The 20,769-nt window shown below is 53.3% G+C and overlaps 1 protein-coding gene across 2 annotated transcripts in view; it reads right to left on the reverse strand.

The window, feature by feature from the left end:
• The window catches only part of RPH3AL (rabphilin 3A like (without C2 domains)), a 170,205-nt gene extending 150,933 nt beyond the window's left edge, over positions 1–19,272 (reverse strand). The window contains exon 1 of one of the 2 annotated variants that reach the window (XM_055367070.2): positions 19,088–19,272. The gene's annotated coding sequence lies outside the window, so the exon portion shown is untranslated. The remainder of the gene's footprint in view (positions 1–19,087) is intronic. The other variant, XM_055367076.2, reaches the window with a different exon arrangement.
• Between the last annotated feature and the right edge of the window lie 1,497 nt (positions 19,273–20,769).

The following is a 20,769-nucleotide window of genomic DNA, read 5'->3' on the forward strand; positions in this document are numbered from 1 at the left end:
CTTAAAGCCTATTTTGTCTGCTACTTGTGGAGCCACTTCACCTCTCTTTCGGTTATTGCTTGCATGGAATATCTTTTTCTGTCCTTTTACTTTCCACCCATTTGTGTCTCTGAATCTAAAGTATGTCTCTTGTAAATCCGTTCTGCCATGCTCTATCTTTTTATTGGAGAATTTAGTCCATTTGCGTTTAATGTAATTACAGATAAGATAGGATTTATGCCATTTTGCTAGTTGCTTTCCATATGTCTTGCCTTTTTATTCCTATATTTTCCCATTTCTGCCTTCTTTTGTGTTGAATAGGTATTTTCTAGCATAACCCTTAATGCTCCTCTTCCATTTTTTAAAGTTATTTTCTTAATGGTTGCCTTGGAGACTACAATTAACATTTTAATTTAAAACAATCTAACCTGGACTAATACTGACTTAATTGCAATAGTACACAAAAACTTTGCTCCAACATTGCTCTGTCCCCTCCACTCCTTTGTGCTATTATTCTTATACACATTATATCTTGGTGCATTATAAGCCCATCAACAAAGTTTTAACAAGCATTGCTTTCCGCAGTTATCTTTTCAATCAGACAGAAGAATTACTAGCAGAATATGCTCACCCCTTTAGATGCTCCTTGTATTGTCATATAGATTTCAGTCACCGCCTAGTGCCTTTTCATGTCAGCCTGAAGGATTCTCTTTAGGATTTCTTATAGGCCATGCCTGCCAGTGACAAATTCTCTCTGTTTTTATTATATTAATCTAGGATGTCTTAATTTCTCCTTTTTTTTTTGAGACGCAGTCTTGCTCTGTCACCCAGGCTGGAGTGCAGTGGTGCGATCTCGGCTCACTGCAAGCTCCGCCTCCCGGGTTCACACCATTCTCCTGCCTCAGCCTCCCGAGCAGCTGGGACTACAGGCGCCCGCCACCACACCCGGCTAATTTTTTTTTGTATTTTTAGTAGAGACGGGGTTTCACCATGTTCACCAGGATGGTCTCGATCTCCTGACCTCGTGATCCCCCCGCCTCGGCCTCCCACAGTGCTGGGATTACAGACGTGAGCCACCACGCCCGGCTAATTTTTTTTTGTATTTTTAGTAGAGACGGGGCTTCACCATGTTCACCAGGATGGTCTCGATCTCCTGACCTCGTGATCCCCCCGCCTCGGCCTCCCACAGTGCTGGGATTACAGGCGTGAGCCACCGCGCCCGGCCTCTCCTTCATTTTTGAAGGATAGTTTTTTCTGGATACAGAATTCTTTAAAGAATTTTTTAAATTCTTTCAGCACTTTGGCTGTGCCACCCACTGCCTCCTGCTTTCCAGGGCTTCAGATGAGAAGTCAGCTGTGCTATTAATCTTCATGAGTGTTCCCTGCCTCATTAACACTCACCTTCAATTCTGAATTCAACTGTATCTTCCTCCCTGGCCCAGGCCAGGCCCTTTGATACCGGCACCTCGTTCCTCCATAATTCCCCTTTGTAGTGATTATCACAGTTGTAATTAAACAATTAATGATGGACAGAGCTCTTTCCTGTATTTTCCCATCACTAGAATGTAAGTTCCATAAGGCAAGAAGAACCAGGCCTGCCTTGTTCACCATTCTGTTGCCCGAAGCCGCTCAACGCCTGGCACACTGTAAACTCTCAATAAATATTTACTGAGCGAACGACTGACACTCATCCTAGAGTAGGCTACATGATTGATCTCAGCTTCTCACTCCCTGCAGTGGTGTAAACAGCCACGCCGTGCCAGGGCCTACAAGTAGGCAGTGTACATCCCTGCCCTGTGTTGAGGTTGGCCATGAGCCTTGTGTTAGCTAATGGGATGTTAGTGAATATGATGTGAAAAAAGGCTGGAAATGTGCGTGTACGATTGAGCTGGTCCTCACTGTGCTCCTCCTGTCACCATGAGACAGAACAGGCCTTGGGTGGTCTCTTGTGCTCCTTCTATCACCATGAGACAGAACAGGCCTTGGGTGGTCTCTGTGTTCCTCCTGTCACCATGAGACAGAACAGGCCTTGGGTGATCTCTTGTGCTCCTCCTGTCACCATGAGACAGAACAGGCCTTGGGTGGTCTCTTGTGCTCCTCCTGTCACCATGAGACAGAACAGGCCTTGGGTGATCTCTTGTGCTCCTCCTGTCACCATGAGACAGAACAGGCCTTGGGTGATCTCTTGTGCTCCTCCTGTCACCATGAGACAGAACAGGCCTTGGGTGGTCTCTTGTGCTCCTCCCGTCACCATGAGACAGAACAGGCTTTGGGTGATCTCTTGTGTTCCTCCCGTCACCATGAGACAGAACAGGCCTTGGGTGGTCTCTGTGTTCCTCCTATCACCATGAGACAGAACAGGCCTTGGGTGGTCTCTGTGTTCCTATCACCATGAGACAGAACAGGCCTTGGGTGGTCTCTTGTGCTCCTCCTGTCACCATGAGACAGAACAGGCCTTGGGTGGTCTCTTGTGCTCCTCCTATCACCATGAGACAGAACAGGCCTTGGGTGATCTCTTGTGCTCCTCCTGTCACCATGAGACAGAACAGGCCTTGGGTGATCTCTTGTGCTCCTCCTGTCACCATGAGACAGAACAGGCTTTGGGTGATCTCTTGTGTTCCTCCCGTCACCATGAGACAGAACAGGCCTTGGGTGGTCTCTGTGTTCCTCCTATCACCATGAGACAGAACAGGCCTTGGGTGGTCTCTGTGTTCCTATCACCATGAGACAGAACAGGCCTTGGGTGGTCTCTTGTGCTCCTCCTGTCACCATGAGACAGAACAGGCCTTGGGTGGTCTCTGTGCTCCTCCTGTCACCATGAGACAGAACAGGCCTTGGGTGGTCTCTGTGTTCCTCCTATCACCATGAGACAGAACAGGCCTTGGGTGATCTCTGTGCTCCTCCCGTCACCATGAGACAGAACAGGCCTTGGGTGATCTCTTGTGCTCCTCCTGTCACCATGAGACAGAACAGGCCTTGGGTGGTCTCTTGTGCTCCTCCCGTCACCATGAGACAGAACAGGCCTTGGGTGGTCTCTGTGCTCCTCCCGTCACCATGAGACAGAACAGGCCTTGGGTGATCTCTTGTGCTCCTCCCGTCACCATGAGACAGAACAGGCCTTGGGTGGTCTCTTGTGCTCCTCCCGTCACCATGAGACAGAACAGGCCTTGGGTGATCTCTTGTGCTCCTCCTGTCACCATGAGACAGAACAGGCCTTGGGTGATCTCTTGTGCTCCTCCTGTCACCATGAGACAGAACAGGCCTTGGGTGGTCTCTGTGCTCCTCCCGTCACCATGAGACAGAACAGGCCTTGGGTGGTCTCTGGTCCAAATGGGATCAGAGACACATGGAACAGACCTAAACCCACTTGCAGCTTGAAGTCAGCCAAGTCCTCCTGTGGGTAGCCTAGGTCAGCCAAACCTCACCCAACTCCGAGCTATGTGAGAGGGAAATAAATGCTCACTGTCATATGCCAGTGGGTTTGGGGCGGCTTGTTGCACCCCAATATGGTGGCAATCGATGGCTAAGACATATGCCCCTGTGAGTCTGAAGGCTGGGAGTGAGTGCTGGGAAAGGTCTTCATGTGGCCCACAATTGGGTCCAGATTGGTTCCATAGGCAGATCCACCAGCCTCCTCTGTACTTACAGAATAAAGTTCCCAGAATCCTACAGTCCCACCACTCATCTCTGGTGCCAGCAGCTCCTGGAGTAGCCCAGAGTGTACTAAGCACGGAGTACCATGCCAGGCACACAGTAGGCGCTTTGCTGAGTTAGGCTTTGTCCTTCACCTTCCCCCTCACCAATCCACCACTGGGCCTGAGTTCATCTGCACAGACGAAAATCTGCAGTTCCTCCTCCGTTGTGGGGCTGGACTGGGGGGGGCGGGGGGAGGCACCCTCACCTGTCCCAGAAGCTAACCCTTCTTACTGCCTCAATGACACCCAGACTCAAGTGACGAGGCGAGCCTGGGCCCTGGACACCAGGTCTGTGCAAAATGAGGTCACCCCACAGGTGAGTCCTGGCTGCCCCCTTGGCCTGTCCTTTCTACTCTGACTTGGAGCATGACCCTGATGGAAATTTTCAATTCCGTAAAGGAAATTTTGATTCTATATAGGGCCTTTTTACTCACAAGTTTCCCCCTTTGCTAAATTAGTTCCCAATCCCTCTGTCAAGGGTGACTCTGTTCACCCTCTGATGCTGAAACCTGAAGAGGGGTTTGTGAGGAGTCTGAGGCCAGCCCAGCCCTCACGGTGCTTCTGTGCAGGATCAGAAGAGGTGCCCCTCGTGGAGACACTTGTCTTCCACCTGGTTAAAAAGCACCATAATAAACCAATAATGTTAATTCCATTCCTTAGGAAGTTACCAACAAACCACACAAAAAGCTCCTTCTAGGCAGCGTCCTCATGGGACGCTCAACCTGCAAAAATGAGTCTGGCAGACCCACCACATCCAGAACTACCTGCAGCTCTCGCCGAGCAAGACGCTCAAAGCAGTTACCTCCTCAGCAGTATCCCCACGATAGACCGCTGTGGTCTGAATGTTTGCGACCCCCGAAAGCTCCCGTATTGAAACCCTAACACCCCAAGGTATGAGGAGGTGGGGCCTTTGGGAGGTGATTAGTTCGTATGGGCAATGTCCTCATAAATGGGATTAGTGTTCTTGTAAAAGGGGCTTTTCTACCCCTTAAGATTAAGGTGTTATAAAACCCAAAGGGAGGGACTCAAACCACTGTTGCCAAATTATGACTGAGACAGTGTTAGATCTAACTTGACTGACTCTGTCTTGCTCCTAACCTCCAAGCTGCCCTTGTTCATTCCTGGGCGTAGGCTGAACTAACTTTAGGAGAAACTTAGTTTATAGTTTATAGTTTAAACAAAGACGGTAACAGCCCTTTCCCAAAGCAGACCTCCTTCTTCCCTGGGGACTAGTCTGCCTTTGTAGGACTAACTTTAGCCCCAAGATTAGAAATTATGGTTTAGCAGTCATGCAGCTGGAGGCTACAAAATTCTGACCCTCCCTAACTGCTCCTAAGATCAGCGCTTGAGATATTTTGGAAACCCTGCACTTGATGGATCAGCTGGCACCACCCAGATCAATAAACTGGCTCATCTGATCTTGAGGTCCCCACCCAGGAACTGACTGAGCTCAAGAAGACAGCTTTGACTCGCTGTGATTTCATCTCTGACCAATCAGCACTCCTGGCTTCCCCCACCCACCACGCTATCCTTAAAAACTCCGATCTCTGCATGCTCGGGGAGACTGATTGGAGTAATAATAAAACTCCGGTCTCCCACAAAAAAAATAAATAAACAAAAGAGGATTTTAAGGAAGCCTGTTGGCCCCTCCTGCCATGTGAGGACACAGAAAGAAAGCACCATCTATGAACCAGGAAATGGGCCCTGGGCAGACACAGAATCTGCCCACACCTTGATCTTGAACTTCCCAGCTTCCAAACCATCAGAAATAAATGTCTGTTGTCTATAAGCCACCCGGATGATGGTATTTTCGTACAGCAGTCTGAATGGGCTAAGAGACTTCATAGCAAAGAACCATGTCTTGTTTCTGCTCAGCTCACGTCGGAAGTAGAAGGTCATAACACGCCAGATGGTGTGGGAAAAGTCTTCATGTCCAGATGGGCATCACTGGACCCCGAGAAGTGGTTTCTGCAAATGAGGGAAGCCCCCAGCAGGATCGGAAGTGGCAGGTAGAGAAAGGTCACTGCAGGAATCAGCTCTCAAAACAGGCGGTGGTGGTGGGGAGGGGAGGGGCGAACGCTGGGAAAATACAGGCAACTGAGCGGCTGCTTCAAGACCCAGCCTGGACGGATTTGGGGTTAGAGATAGTTTCACGTTCATCTGTGACCTTTTTTTGGCGAACCTCACCCACGGCACCTTCTCCTTAATCAAACACTCCCCAGACCCTGACATTAACAAGGACATGGGCTGTCAGAATTCAGAGACCGGTTGAAATTGGGCCATTTCTTATCACTAATCTGTGTGATTGGATGACATTAAAAAAAGAAACCAGAAGAGAATTCATTTCCTTTTTTACTTTTAAATAAGGCCCCTCTTAGAGCAGAAGAGTTTAGGTGTTGGGCCTTCTGAAGCAAACAGTCCCCAAGGGACGGTGTAAAAAAACATTGGATCGAACCCTTGTTTTCTGATCACTGCGCCAAACACCCCCCTCACCTAATCCCTCACACTCTACAGCAAGGAGCAAGAGGAATGAACCTGGTTTCCAAAAATTAAGTCCAGAAAAGAACATGCATTCCTACATCTCACCTTCTAAATTAAGCCCGTGTTCTCCATTAACGTCCCACTGGGGACTGAGAAAAAATTGTTTCAAAACTGGCAACTAAATTTAAAGTTAGGAAGAAAAAAAAATAACACTTTACAAGTCCCAAATGTTTGAAGTAGTTTGTTACAAACTTTCAAGTCACATCTAAAGTGACTGCCTGTTTGAGAGTTCACATTGTCAGCCCAGGAATCCAACTGTCCAAATGGGGTCATGTACAAACTCAGGGATTGGTTAAAGGTCAATTACACCCTCAGTTTTAGCAATGCAAGGGGTATACTCCACTAAAGTTTTGGTTCTCGTAGTTGGCTGGGCGCGCTGTATCCATCAGGGTTGTAAGCAACAGAAATCAAGTCTGCATGACTTAAGCAGAACGGAATGTACTGGCAGAATACCTTGGGGATACCTCGTAGCTCAGAACCAATCAGAAGGCTGAAGACCCTGATGGAGACTGCAACAGTCTAAGGCCTTCAAGTCCCATCACCTTCCACTATGGAAGAAGTGGCTCCAAAATCCTTTCTCCCCTTGCTTCACTCTGCCAAGTTTCAGATCCCGCAGTGGACAGCCCAGCAAAGTAGCCTGGCATGGGCCCAGGTCCCATCCCTTGAGCTGGGTGATGACTACATGGGTTGTGTCCACTTTGTGAAAATGCAGAATACTTCTGATGTGTGCAGTTTTCTGAAGAGATGCTACGCTTCCTTTTTTTTTTTTTTCCTTTTGAGACAGGGTTTTGCTCCGTCACCCAAGCTGAAGTGCAGTGGTACAAGGGTCACTGTAGCCTTGACCTCCCACCTCAGCCTCCCAAGTAGCTGGGACTACATGTGCATGCTACCACACCTGGCTAATTTTTCTATTTTTTTAGAGATGGGTTTTTGCCATGTTGCCCAGGCTAGTCTCAAACTCCTGGGCTCAAGCAATCCGCCCACCTCGGCCTCCCAAAGTGCTGGGATTACAGGCATGAGCCACCATGCCAGGCACTATGCTTCAATTTTTTAAGAAAAAACGTTCACCTATCCCATGACCGAGCAATTCCACTCTTAGAAAAAGTAAAACAGGTAAGAGGGCTGGGCGCGATGGCTCACGCCTGTAATCCCAGCACTTTGGGAGGCCGAGGCGGGCGGATCACAAGGTCAGGAGATCGAGACCATCCTGGCTAACACGGTGAAACCCCGTCTCTACTAAAAATATAAAAAATTAGCCGGGTGTGGTGGCGGGTGCCTGTAATCCCAGCTACTCAGGAGGCTGAGGCAGGAGAATGGCGTGAACCCGGGAGGTGGAGTTTGCAGTGAGCCGAGATCACGCCACTGCACTCCAGCCTGGGCAACAGAGCGAGACTCCTTATCAAAAAAAAAAAAAAAAAAACAGGTAAGAGAAACAAAGTATATGATGGGAATGAAAAACAAGGTCAACATGAATACTTATGGCCACTCCATTGATAATAGCCAAAAATGAACACAGCCCAGAGGTCCATCACCAGGTGAATAGATAAGCAACTTATACATATTCATAGCAAGGAATACTACTGACCAAAAGGAAGCAACTACCGACCCAAACAACAACCGGGTGAATCTCGACAACGTGATGCCAAATGAGAGCGAGAGACGCCTTTCACAAAAGAACACACGTTGTATGATCCCATTTACATGAAGTTCCAGTACAGGTAAAATTAACCTATGGTGGCTGGGTGCAGTGGCTCATGCCTGTAATCCCAGCACTTTGAGAGGCTGAGGCTGAAAGATCACCTGGGGTCAGGAGTTCAAGACCAGCCTGGCCAACATGGTGAAACCCAGTCTCTACTAAAAATAGAAAAATCAGCTGGCTGTGGTGGCGCACGCCTGTAATCCCAGCTACTCGGGAGGCTGAGGCGGGAGAATCACTTGAACCCAGGAGGCGGAGGTTGTAGTGAGCAGAGATCGCGCCATTGCACTCCAGCCTGGGCAACAAGAGTGAAGCTCTGTCTCAAAAAAAAAAAAAATTAATCTCTGGTGAAAAAACTCCAAAGAGTGGCTGACTGCAGGGGGAGTGGGACAGGGATTGACGGGGAGGGGGTGTGAGAGTGACTGACTGTGGGGGAAGTGGGACAGGGATTGACGGGGACGGGGTGTGAGAGAATGCTCTGGGATGGTGGTCACGTTCTCTATGTTGATAGCAGCCTGGGTTGCACAAGCCTGCGTGTTTATCTGAGCTCATCAGATGGAGCGGGTAAGATTTGTGTATTTTGTTGCATGCATGTTTTACCATGGAAGAAAAATACCATAAACAACTACTGAACTTTAGTTCATGGTAAGCTTACTGAAGTATTTGACTATTTTGTTCAAAAGATGCATTAAGATAGATAAAAAGCAAGCCACAAACTGAGAGACGTATTTGCAGCATAATAGACATCTGATCAGTACCAGTACGCGGACATACGGAGATCTCCTACAAATCAATAATAATCTAAAAGGGAAAAAATGTGTAAAGAAAAGTGCAGTGTGCAGATGAGCTAATACTTCAAGTCAGTTAGGGAAAGAGAAGGATACCTCAAATCTAGTAACACCAGTTCCTGGACCCAAAAGGCTGAGGGATAAAGGAGGAGGAAGACTCTCACCATTTGCCTTTTTATACCTTTAGAATTTTAAATGACATGATTTTTTTTTTTGAGACAGAGTCTCACTCTGTTGCCAATGCTGGGGTGCAGTGGTGCAATCTTGCTCACTGAAACCTCTGCCTCCCAGGCTCAAGCAATTCTCTTGCCTCAGCCTCCAGAGTAGCTGGGATGACAGGTGCCAGCCACCACACCCAGCTAATTTTTGTATTTTTAGTAGAGATGGGGTTTAGTAGAGATGGGGATGACCATGTTGGCCAGGCTGGTATTGGACTCCTGACCTCGGGTGATCCGCCCGCCTCGGCCTCCCAAAGTGCTGGGATGACAGGCGTGAGCCACTGCACCCGGCCCCTTAAATGACATGATCATAATGTATCTTCCAAAAATAAATTAAATTTAAGTTTAAAATACAACTTGTGGGCAAAGAAAGTGAACTGAAATAATAGGTCAACAATTTGGAAAGAAAGAAAATCGAGGTCTTCCCCTCCATCATAAAACGAAATAAATTTTGATTGGATTAGCACTGAAAGTCAAAGAGAGCTGAATGGAAAGGCTGAAACCAAAAAAGAACCTCAAGAAAATAGAACCGAACATTTATCTGACCTTGGGGTGAGGAAAACCTTTCAAACCCCAAAACAGAGGGTTTTTGAAAAATCATAAAATGAAAAGACTGATGGACTTAATGAAATGCATTAGTCAGTTCAGGCTGCCATGAAATATGCAGACAGGGCGGCTTACACAGCTGGCATTTCTTCTCACAGTCCTGGAGGCTGGGGAGTCCAAGATCAAGGTGCCAGCTGGCTCCGATTCTGGCGAGGCCTCTCCTCCTGGCTTGTGGACATGGCGAGGCCTCTCCTCCTGGCTTGTGGACATGGTGAGGGCCCAGGGGAAGGGAGAGACAGAGACAGAGAGAGTGGGGAGAAGAGGGGGAGAGAGAGAGCAAGAGAGAGAGAGAAGGAGAGAGAAAGAGAGAGGGAGAGAGAGATTGAGAAAAAGAGAGAGAAACAGAGATTGAGAAAGAGAAAGAGAGATTGACAAAAGGAGAGAGAGGCGAGGCGCAGTGTCTCGTGCCTGTAATCCCAGCACTTTGGGAGGCCGAGGTGGGAGGGTTGCCTGAGCCCAGGAGATGGAGACCAGCCCGGGCAACATGGCAAAACCCCATCTCTGTTATAAAAAAATTTTTTTCAATTTAAAAAGAGAGAGAGAGAGAGAGATTGACAGAGAGGTTGAGAAAGAGAGAGTGGGGAGAGGGGAGGGGGATGGGGAAGGGGAGGGAGAGTGCTCTCCAGCATCTGTGTTTATACGGACACTAATGTATCGCATCAGGGCCCCACCTTTCTGACCTCATTTAACCTTAGTTACTTCCTGACTCCACACACAGCTGCACTAGGGGTGAACGCCACAACCCAGGAATATTGGGGAACACAAACGTTCAGTCTGTATTACCACATAAACATTTAAACCTTCTCTATGTTTAAAAATAATCATAATACTTGGTATGCAACAAGATCTTTAAAAAGAGAAAAATAACCAAAGAAAAATGCCAAAAGGAGGGAAAAAATGTCTGTTACATATGTCAGTCAGTATAGAGAAATCAACGCAGGTTACCAAATCACGTCTACAGTATCATCTCCATTTTTAAGCAGTAAACACTGGCTATCTCTGGAGGTTGGGAATCACGGATTTTTATTTTCCTCTTTGTGCTTTCTGCATTTTCTAAATTTTCCACAATGAACATGAATTACTTTTATAATTTAAAAAAAAAGACTTTTTTTTTTTAAGAACTCTTATGTGAAAGTCAAGCAACATCCAGGCGGACAGTCCAGTTCTGCGCAGACTTTAGGGGATGGCTGGTGAGCCTGGCAGAGCGTGAGCAAGGAGCCGGCACCACAGACCCGGGAGGGCATGGGCTGTATTACCCTATAGACGACAGGAAACCCTGGAGGTGCCCAGAGGAGGAGGGCACGAGAGGGAACGTAAACCAGTGAAACTCTTGCCCCATAGAAAAGGGAAGGTGTAGGCTCCAGAGGGACAACAGAGGCAGATTTCAGCTCAAAAGAGGGAAGAATTTCCACCTCCTGAGCTGCCCCTGAATGCAAAGCATTATGCAGTGAAGCTCTCTGTCTCAGTCCACCTAGGACTCAGGGACCAATGGAGCAAAGAATCTCCACTCAGGATGGGGTTTAGACTAGACATTACTTTTTTTTTTTTTTTTTTTTTTTTGAGACAGAGTCTTGCCCTGTCGCCCAGGCTGGAGTGCAATGGCGCAATCTCAGCTCATGGCAATCTCCTGGGTTCAAGTGATTCTCCTGCCTCAGCCTCCCAAGTAGCTAGGATTACAAGCGTGTGCTGCCACACCTGGCTAATTTTTACATGTTTAGTAGAGATGGGGTTTCACCATGTTGCCCAGGCTGGTCTTGAACTCCTGACCTCAGGTGATCTGCCCACCTTGTCATTCATGTTCTTATATAAAGTTCTAATTCCTTTTCAACGTTGCGCAGTAGCCCAAGGTATGAAAATACAAGTTTACAGAGCTGTCTCACCACGAACAAACAGACTGCGTACAATCTTTCACCACCACAGACCGTCACAAAGGCTGTCCCAGAAGTTGTCACCTGTGCACAGGTGCCAGCGTTTCTTTAGGGTAGATCCTGAGAAGTAGAATCACGGAATCACTATGTCACAGGGCAGCTGCATTTATTTTAACAGGTCTCACCAAACTGCATCCACCATGATGTTCCTTTCCAAGCCTCAGATCCCAGAGATTTACAGACCCCATCTCTATGATATGTCTCCTTGTCGGCTTCAGCCAGGCATTGCTACCTCCCTGGGATACTCCAGGCCTCAGTGTAGCTCTGTGGCTCCTCCTTACTATGAAAACCATCACCTACCCCTGAGACAGGCTGCCAACATCATCGGCAGCCTTGGAGCACAGCCCAAATGGTCGCCCATCCGGCTACTGGTGGAGAAGACTCTTGGATGAGGAAGGCAGGCCTCCTAATTCTGAGATGCTGCACCTCTGCGAGTCAGGGGGTACTCCATCACTCCATCCATGAGTGAGAAGGAGGGGCTGAGCAAGAGGAGACTAAATCCTGGCGTCACTCAACGGCTTGGATGGGCCAGAACCAAAGATGAAAATGCACCAACATGTAAATTTAGCCATGAGCACAGCTGGGTGATAGAGACAGGACTGGATCGTCAGTATCCAACACGCAACTGATTAAGTGTCCATGGTAAAATAAGTGCTCTTACACGAGGTGCTAACGACGTAATTGCGGTCTTACATAAGGTGCTCTGGTATTTTCAGCAGCAGATAACTGCCATGTGAATGGAGAAGCCGCCCTCCCAGTGAATGCTGCTTACTGTATGCGCTGGCGCAGGCCTTGAAATGCCAGTGCTTTGCAGGCAGCCAGCTGCTGTCAGAGGCGTGAGGATGTCTGTGCCCGGGGCTGCAGCTCTGCTCGTGTTCTGCAGTTTCTACAGGCTGGACGGACTCCCCACAGCCAGCTGGGGGCACACACATCACCGTGCTTAACACCCCCAAGCATCCCAAAAGCAAGGAAAAGGGCCACTTCAGGGGCTCGCCCAACCCAAGCAGCCACCTTGTAGCTAAGGGAGCTCTCCCCAGACCCAGCGGGGTGGAGGTAGACAGGAAGAAACCAGAGCCAGCTCGGGCTCAGCTCCCTCGTTCCCAGAGCTGACCCCTCGGGAGCCTGGGTGCTCACCCTCATGTCACCTCCCACCTGTCATAAGAAACCCAGGGCTGCAGGTACAGTGAAGTCAAAGTGGCCTCTTGGAATGGTGTGTCTGTATTCACGTCCCGGGTTTAGGATCCCTGCAGCCTTTTTTCCTGTTTCGCTCCATTGTATTAAGTCTAACACATACACAGAGGAATACACACATGGAACGGGTAAGCGTTAGCATTGATGGAAGGAACACAGCCCTCTGACTGACACCCCATTAAAGGAACCGGGCAGTACCAGCCTCCCGGAAGCCCCCCTCATCCCTCCCGGAAGCCCTCCTCATCCCTCCCGGAAGCCCTCCACATCCCTCCCGGAAGCCCTCCTCTGCTTCCCGGAAGCCCTCCTCATCCCTCCCGGAAGCCCTCCGCATCCCTCCCGGAAGCCCTCCTCATGCTTCCCGGAAGCCCTCCTCATCCCTCCCGGAAGCCCTCCGCATCCCTCCCGGAAGCCCTCCTCATGCCTCCCGGAAGCCCTCCTCATCCCTCCCGGAAGCCCTCCGCATCCCTCCCGGAAGCCCTCCGCATCCCTCCCGGAAGCCCTCCTCATGCCTCCCGGAAGCCCTCCTCATGCCTCCCGGAAGCCCTCCTCATGCCTCCCGGAAGCCCTCCTCATCCCTCCCGGAAGCCCTCCTCATCCCTCCCGGAAGCCCTCCTCATCCCTCCCGGAAGCCCTCCGCATCCCTCCTGGAAGCCCTCCGCATCCCTCCCGGAAGCCCTCCTCTGCTTCCCGGAAGCCCTCCTCATCCCTCCCGGAAGCCCTCCGCATCCCTCCCGGAAGCCCTCCTCATCCCTCCCGGAAGCCCTCCTCATCCCTCCCGGAAGCCCTCCTCTGCTTCCCGGAAGCCCTCCTCATCCCTCCCGGAAGCCCTCCTCATCCCTCCCGGAAGCCCTCCTCATCCCTCCCGGAAGCCCTCCTCATCCCTCCCGGAAGCCCTCCGCATCCCTCCCGGAAGCCCTCCTCATCCCTCCCGGAAGCCCTCCTCTGCTTCCCGGAAGCCCTCCTCATCCCTCCCGGAAGCCCTCCTCATCCCTCCCGGAAGCCCTCCTCATCCCTCCAGGAAGCCGTCCTCATCCCTCCCGGAAGCCGTCCTCATCCCTCCCGGAAGCCCTCCTCATCCCTCCCGGAAGCCCTCCACATCCCTCCCGGAAGCCCTCCACATCCCTCCCGGAAGCCCTCCTCATCCCTCCCGGAAGCCCTCCTCATCCCTCCCGGAAGCCCTCCTCATCCCTCCCGGAAGCCCTCCGCATCCCTCCCGGAAGCCCTCCTCTGCTTCCCGGAAGCCCTCCTCATCCCTCCCGGAAGCCCTCCGCATCCCTCCCGGAAGCCGTCCTCATCCCTCCCGGAAGCCCTCCGCATCCCTCCCGGAAGCCCTCCGCATCCCTCCCGGAAGCCCTCCTCATCCCTCCCGGAAGCCCTCCGCATCCCTCCCGGAAGCCCTCCGCATCCCTCCCGGAAGCCCTCCTCATCCCTCCCGGAAGCCCTCCTCATCCCTCCCGGAAGCCCTCCTCTGCTTCCCGGAAGCCCTCCTCATGAAGCCCTCCTCATGCTTCCCGGAAGCCCTCCTCATCCCTCCCGGAAGCCCTCCACATCCCTCCCGGAAGCCCTCCTCATCCCTCCCGGAAGCCCTCCTCATCCCTCCTGGAAGCCCTCCTCTGCTTCCCGGAAGCCCTCCTCATGAAGCCCTCCTCATGCTTCCCGGAAGCCCTCCTCATCCCTCCCGGAAGCCCTCCACATCCCTCCCGGAAGCCCTCCACATCCCTCCCGGAAGCCCTCCTCATGCCTCCTGGAAACCACGACCCCCACTTCCAACACCTTCCATGCATGTGGCCCTTTTGGCACTTTATAGACGTGGAATCAGGCAGGACATGCTCCTTTCTGTCTCGTTCCTTTTACTCGTCATTGTGTTTGTGTGATTCATCCACGTATGCTGTGTGGTCAGATTGTTCCTTCTCACCACAGTGGGGTGCTCCATTGTCTGCCTTCACCCCGGTTTATGTGTCCATTCTACTGCTGATAAACATTGTAGGATTTCCGTGGGGGGTGGATTTGGCTATTACAGATAGTGCTGCTATGAACATTCTAGTTTATGCCTTTTCACTGCAACCCATCCTAAAATATACATCATTGAAAACTACTGCTTTAAGCCTCAAATCTTGGGAAAGCCAATGTGCCCCAGCTCTCCAATTTACCCTTTCATTCTTTAAACATGGTCCTTCCACTGTCTACAGAGCACCATGTAAAGGGTATTGGCCATCTCCTTGAAGTCTGGGTAATAAAAAAATGAAAAAAAAAATTTTTAAGACTATTGGCCAAAGGAGTCAGACTTTCTAGGACTAAAGTTCCCTCCTTGCTGTGTGTCTTTGGACAAACACTCAACCTCTCTGTGCATCAGTTTTCTTACCTGTAACATGGGAATAGTAGTCTAACATCATTTGGCTGAGGTTTAAACAAGGGAGCAGCGTCTGCACAAGGTGAGCACTCATCAGTGTTCATAGCAATGATTCCTGCTGAAGGTATCCTGTCTTTCTCAACACCCCTGCGGTACCCTGCTCTGGGCGGCCCCTGCCCGGATATCTGTGAGCAACGTCCTCAAAGAAAAGGAGATCGCAACTGAGGACAAGCAACTCTACCACCTCCAGCTGGAGCAGAGCTCCACCAGCAAGCCCTCCCTTCCACGCCAGATCACTCCTGTCCCTCAGCCAGCCTCTCCAGGCATCAGAGATGTGTGGCGGCCGCAGCTACTGTCCTTTTACGCATGAGGCACTGGATGTCACTCAAAATGGGACCTCGACCACAGTGACTTTGCTGGGGTCATTATTAATGGTGTGCCAGCGGCCTGATGACAACCTGCTGGGGCACCCAAAGTACCCAAAAATCACTGCCTGGGAAAAAAAATGTTTTTAAATGTTGATGCAAAAGAAGAGTGAACTGGAGTATTTTGTTTTTTTAGATGACAAAGACGGAAGAAACCCCCTCAAAGCATACAGTGCAAGAGGCCCAGGAGCAGGAGATTCCAGCCTTGCAAGACTGGTTGCCATGGTAACCATATTTCACAGCAGGAGTTCGTTTTCATATGACAGTGACCCGCACAGAGAAGGGAAGGACGGAAGGACGTCTCCTAAAGAAACTTAGTTGAAGGCTTTCCCATTTGGGGTGAGGGGAGCTAGTTTTGTTTACAAAAAAAGGGCATTTTAAGGTGCCTTAAGAGGCAGAAATGATCCCAGGGCCCTTGCAAGGTTCTCTCTATTCACAACTCTTACTTAAGGCAAGACAGAAAAACATGGCCTGTTTCCAAGGCCTCCTGGGGCTGATGTCATAGCCTCCCTGGATCACTGGTCCCATCATTAGCCATCTGTTTGTTACAAAGTCCTTTCCTGGAGTCCAGCAGAGTCCCAAGCAAGCAAGCAACCAACCGAGCCACCAGGAAGTCCTGCACACCTGGGCCAGGGGCTGAGAAGACATGGAAGTGTAACACACACTCCCTGAACCGAAAAACACGCCTTCGTGGACAAACAGCAAATCCTAGCATCTAAAAACAGCCTTAGGAGTCAGACAGACTTGAGTTCCAGCCTCTGCCTTAGCCACCTATATGCTGTGTGATTTAGGAAGGTCTCTGGCCCTCTCTGTGTCCTTATGAACAGAATGAGGACAATAATCCTAATGCTTACCCCTCTGGATGTTTCTAAGATAAAGGAAAACGAGGGACTACCTGGAATGATTAGCACACTGCCCGGCACGGGACAACCCACTCAACAAACAGCTGCAATGATTAAGAGCTGGGAAAGTATATCTCGCACTCATGATATAATGGGAGGCTAATAGCAGAGAACAAAATACTAAACCGTGTGGCACAACCTGCAACGGATCCATCAACAAGCCCGGCAGGAACGCAGATGGACCGGACGAACGGAACCGTCCAGGAGGGAGGTGGTGCTTGAATTGAACTCTCAATTGTATTAAGGATGCTGGGGAGGTGTTCTTGGAGGTCTGAGGGTGGGAATGCCTCCATTGAGTGCTTGCAGGGCGCCCAGTCCTGGAGAGCCAGAGAGAAGGCGAACAAGCTTCCCGCTGCCATCAGGGACAGAAGGGGATGTGAGATCAGCCGACAGCTGCAGCTGGTGGCCTGAGGGCATCGTGGAGTGGGAAGGGTCCCCGGTGCAGCCAGGGAGGTGAGCAAAGCCAGGGAAGGGTCCCCGGTGCAGCCAGGGAGGTGAGCAAAGCCAGGGAAGGGTCCCCGGTGCAGCCAGGGAGGTGAGCAAAGCTTTTCCAAGGAAACTGCACCTGAGCCAAGTCCCAGAGGGTAGGCGCGAGAGGGCCCAACCAGGGGCAGGAGGCAAGAAGCTGCAGGATTGGAAATTAGTTTGAGAGAATGAGGCCACGTGACTGAGGGCCTTCAAATGCGGGCAGGGGAGCTGAGCTTTGCCCAGGAGGACATATGGAGCCTCTGAAGATATCTCGGTGGGGCGGGGGTCGGTGACTGACAGGGTGAAACGAACCATCATTCTAGAGGGGACATGCCGGATGGATTGCCACATGGGGCTGGAGGGGTTCCCACAGGAGAGAGACCAGCTAAGAGGCCTCTGTACTCTGGACTGAGATGTTCAAGGCCTGTAGGAATCCATCACAAAGGAGAGGGGAGAGGCAGACACATTTTGGAGACCAGTGTAAATGACAGAGAATGAGGGAAACCCACCAGCGGGAAGTGAGTGAGGGCAGCTGCCTGGGAGGAGGAGGCCAGTCGGATGCGCTGGGTTTGCAGTGACACCGTGGCACCCAGAGAGCAAGACGGGGTGGGCTGGAAGTCAGAGGGGGCATTCCCAGAGGACTCCTGGAGCCAGCCCCGTGAGAAGTACAACACAGGGCCTGGGAAAACAGCCCCAGGAAAGGGGGAAAAAGGCTCAGCAAAGGAGAAGGAACCAGGAGAGAGGCATGCCCAGAAGTGACGGCGGGGAGGCTGCAAGCTGGACACCAGGGCGCAGGGGTCCGCTTCCCGGGGAGAGCGACCGAGGCACCACAGAAGAGGCGTGTTTGGAAACAAAACGACTTTTGGGTTTAGAAGTTTCAGCAAAGTGGCCACCAGCAGCCAGGCTGCAGAGGATGGAGGGGGGCGGCTGGCGGGGAGGGCGGCTGGCGGGGAGGGGGCGGCAGGTGCCGAGCTCTTGTGGGAAAATGTGACAGACAAAAGAGGAAACAAGCTGACGGCTCGGATGCCGGGTTTTTTGTTTTTCAGGAGATGGGAGGCCGAGGGGAAGTCAGAGACGCAGGGTGGGGGTGGGGGTGGGGGCTGGAGGCGGCCTGGGCGCGATCTCCCCCGGTGTCGGGCGGGTCGGGGCGGGGACGGGACTGCAGTCCTGGCTCTACCCACGCGCCCACCAGGGTCTGCAGGGGCGTCCCCAGGGCTCCCCCTGCCCTCAGGCTGCCGGGAGGGTCAAAGGTGCGCGCTGCACAGATGTAGGGTGACAGTGACCATTCCCCGGAATCTCCGTGGCTCTGATCTCCCCGGGGACGGGTCTCCACCCGCAGCAAGACGCCCCCCCGCAGGACGACCCCCAAGGTGTTACGGACCCAGGCGACCCTCGGGTCGCTCTGCCCTCTGAGCAGCCGGGCAGGAGGCACAAGCCCCAGCGCCCCCGGCAGAGGCCTCTGTGCAGCGCGGGAAAGGAAAGGCGGCTCCATGGCGGGCCCAGAGCCGTCGTCCCGAGCAGCGAGGCGCCTGGGACGGATGGAAGCGCTTCCCCGACGCCTCCGCCCGACTCCGGGAAGCGGCTTTGGGAGGGCTGGAAGCCGACCCCGCGGGACTCAGGCTGGAAGGGATGGGCGGGGCGAGTGGAGGCGTCGTCGGTCTCGGCTGTGAGAAGGGCCCCCCAAATCCTGCACGCACGACCCCCCCTTCCGACCACCCAGCTGCGGGCGAAAGCCCAAGTGTGCAGGGCCCGGGGCCCCCACGGTGCCCCCCCAGTCTCGTGGGGCGTCGGGTCCCCGCCCCAGGCGAGGCCAGGTGCAGAGGGGCTGCAGCCTGGACCCCCCCGGGCCCCTCCCCGCACGTGCGCGCCGGGGCGGGCGCTGGGAAACGCGGCGCTGTGGACTCGCTCCCCGGAACTCACCCGGCGCCGCCCTCCCCCACCCCCCGCCGCGTCCCCGCCCCCCCACCCCTACCCCGAGCTGGGGGCACCACAGGGTCCCCGAGGGTCCCTGAGGTCGGGGCGGAGCGCAGGCCGTTCGGAGTGGGGGGCTCCGGGCCCGGGCGCCGCTCTGGGCAGTCGGGTGCAGCCCAGGCTCCGGCCACCGGCGGGAGGAAACCCAGCTCCAGGCCCTGCCCGCGCCCCGCCGGCCCCGGAATCGCCCCCGCCCGGGGCGCCAAGAGCTCCCAGGTCCCCGCCGCCTCCCTGTGCGCCCCGCCGGCCCCGCCGCTGAGCCGCGCGCACCCCCCGGCCTCGGACTGGGCCCCGGACCTGCGGCGGCCCCACTTCCCCCCCGGACTCACCCGGGGTTCGGCCCCGCAGCCCGCGCGCTCCCTCGCTGCCCTCTGGCGGCAAAACCGCGAAACCGGCGCCCGCCCCGCCCCGCCCCGCCCGGCTGGGACCTGTGGCCGCAGAGCCCGGGCCGGAGGGCACCTGCTGGGCGACCTCTGGATGGTGACCTCGCCGCGGGACGGGTCCCCACGGTCTCGCTGCAGGGCAGGGGCGCGGCTCACTGCAGCCTCCGCCTCCTGGGCTCCAGCGACCCTTTCACCCCAGCCTCCCCGGCAGTCGGGACCGCAGGCACCGCTCCCACGCCCGGCCAATTTTTGTGTGTTTTGTAGAGACGAGGTCCCACTGTGTTACCCAGGCTGGCCTCGAACTCCAAGCCTCAGTTTCTTTATGTGCAAAACAGAGACAACAATAGTCCTGTTGTGATGATTGAATGAGATCGTGACCCAAGGTCTCGCTCACTGTAGGCCCTCAACTGGAGAGCATTGTTAATGTTAATATTCCCTCCTCACCTCCTAACCCTAAAGCCTCAAGGGTGCAGGAATTCCACTGGCCTTAGCCCACCCCGCAGCCCCCAGTTGCTGCTCACGCCGCCGCTTGCACAGACGGGGGTAGACCCCTCGGTGTCTCTGGGGTGACTCGACCTTCCTCGGGATGGCCAACCACCTGAGAAAGACGTATAGGTGACCCGAGGCTGCCTCCCTGAAGCCTTCCTCTTGGCTATAGCTGTACCCCTGTGGAGCCCACACGAACCCAATCGCCCAACCTTCTTTTCACCATTACGGCTTTCAGTAAACACTCGTTGCACCTCTGCTCTGTGCCAGCTCTTCCTAGACGGGATTCTCACATGTTTCACTTAACCCTTGTTTTCCCAGGTCTTACCACATAAGGTCCGAATGACAGTAACAAAACCACCTTTATCTGTCTGTGCCCTGGGGATAGCTAACAGGTGAACACAGGTGCAGCCTCCTGGCTAACTCCAGAAACCACTCCCTTCTCTCCTGCCCCAGCATTTGTCCCCTTGGCCCACAAGGCAGCACACTCAGGACTGTTCCACTCCCCTTCCCCCGACCCAGTGTGAGGCAGCCTCATCCTCTCATGGTGGGTTGGGGGGGGGTGGGGGGGGACTCCTGCATGCTCACTGCAGAGTGGGGGCTGCTGCCACACAGGTGTCCACACGTGTGCACCCCACCCTAACCAGCCACCGGGCTATACAGCTCCTCACTCCACACGTGTGCACCCCACCCTAGACCAGCCACCAGGCTGCACAGCCCCTCACTCCACACGTGTGCACCCCACCCTAACCAGCCACCAGGCTGCACAGCCCCTCACTCCACACATGTGCACCCCACCCTAACCAGCCACCAGGCTGCACAGCCCCTCACTCCACACATGTGCACCCCACCCTAGACCAGCCACCAGGCTGCACAGCCCCTCACTCCACACGTGTGCACCCCACCCTAACCAGCCACCAGGCTGCACAGCCCCTCACTCCAATCGTGTGCACCCCACCCTAACCAGCCACCAGGCTGCACAGCCCCTCACTCCACACATGTGCACCCCACCCTAACCAGCCACCAGGCTGCACAGCCCCTCACTCCACACATGTGCACCCCACCCTAGACCAGGCACCAGGCTGCACAGCCCCTCACTCCAATGTCATGGGGAGGGGCTGGTGATACAGCCCCTTTACTAA

The sequence above is a fragment of the Gorilla gorilla genome, chromosome 19, assembly GCF_029281585.2.
Source record: "Gorilla gorilla gorilla isolate KB3781 chromosome 19, NHGRI_mGorGor1-v2.1_pri, whole genome shotgun sequence".
Lineage (NCBI taxonomy): Eukaryota > Metazoa > Chordata > Mammalia > Primates > Hominidae > Gorilla > Gorilla gorilla.